Here is a 2,592-nt window from a genome sequence, read left to right on the forward strand (position 1 = left end):
CTCTTTTTGTGCCATGAATTGAAGATCTTTCAGAGTGCATTGGGTATCATTTCACATTTCATGGGAAAGTCCTAGCCAAGTATGGTGCCTTTATAGCCAACAATGCACCATACGCAATGTTCATGAGGGTTGACTTGATTGATGATCAATACTTTGCAATAGTTACATTTCATGTGTCACATGCATATGTCCCTCAATTCAAGGATGTTTTGCAAGTTGAAAATTTTTATAGGATAGAGGGTCTGACTATGGCAAAGAAAACCCATGGAGAGGGTGGTACATGCAATGTGTCATTATAGATCTATGCCACCATAAGTGTAGTGAAAGGAGATCCATTTGATGGCGATGTTTGCTTTTATCTTGATAGGGAGATTAGCATGTACGTGTCATGGGAAATTACTTAGATGAAGAGCAGTGCCACTACATTTACATCAGTCATGGATATGATTGCCTTTGTCATTGTGAAGATGAATATTTATGGGCCCACATAAGACCAAATCAATGTTTTTTGCAACCTAAATTGAGGATCACACAATGGTGCAAAGCACTTACCCCTTCTATTTGATTGCCTAAGTCCTCGACTTGCTAATGCCTAACTAAGTCCACATGGTGAAGCTTTCATTTGTAGAGCTGAGAGAAGAAGACACTATCCTGTCTAGTTCAGGAGTTTATCGAGGAGGGTATTGTCATGTACGTCGTTAATAATATCTCCTCATTAAGCAAGGTATTCATTAGTAGTATTTGACTTCACCATATTAACATTTGTTCTCGAGGGAAGCCTTTGAGAGACATTGCGACAATGTAGTGAAAGGAGATCCCTTTGATGGTGATGTTTGCTTCCATCTTAATAGGGAGATTAGTGAGTACGTGCCATGGGAAATTACTTAGATGAAGAGCAGTGGAGCTACATTTACATCAGTCATGGATACGATTGCCTTTGTCATTGTGAAGATGAATATTTATGGGCCCACATCAGACCAAATCAATGTTGCAGACAACCCAAATTGAGGATCACACAATGGTGCAAAGCACTTACCCCTTCTGTTTGATTGCCTAAGTCCTCGACTTGCTAATGCCTAACTAAGTCCACATGGTGAAGCTTTCATTTGAGCTGAGAGAAGGAAGACACTATCCTGTCTAGTTCAGGAGTTTATCGAGGAGGGCATTGTCATGTACGTCATGAATAATATCTCCTGATTAAGCAAGGTATTCATTGGTAGTATTTGACTTCACCATATTAACATTTGTTCTCGAGGGAAGCCTTTGAGAGACATTGCAACATGCCTTATCATCGTGTTACGACATGTCTATCTTAATGCTTTAGAACATGTAATCATCTATATGGCTAAATCTATGAATCCCATTGACTTTGCTTACCCTTATGGAGTGCGAATACTTATCTTGAATGCAGATGCATTCCAAACCTCCAGGTTTGTGGATCTCCTGCTTTGTCATGCATCATTTTGCAAGCATCTCAACTTTCAATCATTGCTATCAATCTACAGAGCTGAGCTTGTCGCACCACCCTTGTTCGCATGCAATCAAGGGTAATGCTTCAAGCTCAGAAGCATGCTAAACAAGTGACGGGGAATTGTTGCACTTGCGACAAAGGTCTTGCCACGTACACTTACAAGTTGTGTAGTTCAAAGCACTCTCTATAAATTTAGAATTGATGATATTTCCCTTCGTAAGCAAGCGTAACATGCAACATGCATGCAACAACACTTGCAACACATGTCCAACAAGACATGGCACAAAAGACCATATGACACATGCAACACAAGCAACCGTAACATGCAACACACATGCAACAAGACTTGCAACACATATGGAGTGCGAATACTTATCTTGAACGCAACTACATTCCAAACCTCCAAGTTTGTGGGTCTCCTACTTTATCGACGGGCATCATTCTGCAAGCAAAAGACCATATGGCACATGCAACACAAGAAACCGTAACATGCAACACACATGCAACAAGAGTTGCAACATGTATGCAACAAGACATGCCACAAAAGGCTATATCGCACATGAAACACACATGGAACAAGATACGCAACAAGCATGCATTTAGGCAACAGAAGACCAAACGTCAGGACATGGAACAAAAACCGAACATCATGAATGCCCAAACCCTTGTTAATATGTCGAGTTGGCAGAACTCAGTCAAAGTCGTGGATGAACACAAACCCGGACACCTAGAGACTAGGGACTTAACATGCAAAATGACTTTTTTGGAAAAAAAAACGTGTAAAATGACTGCCAAAATGAAAAGGAGGACGTGGGCTTACCCCTCCCAACAATGCAGCTCCCCCCTCCACATCGCCCTACACTTCGGGTACCGCTTTCCATCTTGCAACACACGCCTAACATGCAACTGCCACAAAGAAAGGAGACAGAGGCGCATTGTAGCTTGAAATAGGAGGGACGGAAGGCGTGTTGTGATTGAAACGGGAGGGACAGAAGGCGTGTTGTGACTAAAACGGGAGAGCCAGAAAAAAGGAGACACAAGGCACGTTGTGGCCCGAAACAGGGGGATGGAAGGCACTCTAGGAGGGAGAGAGGTGTTCGACATTCGGTGTGGTGATATCT

This window comes from Dipteris shenzhenensis, chromosome 26 (assembly GCF_047967505.1).
Source record: "Dipteris shenzhenensis isolate YYH24624 ecotype China chromosome 26, Dip_SZ_1.0, whole genome shotgun sequence".
Taxonomy (NCBI): domain Eukaryota; kingdom Viridiplantae; phylum Streptophyta; class Polypodiopsida; order Gleicheniales; family Dipteridaceae; genus Dipteris; species Dipteris shenzhenensis.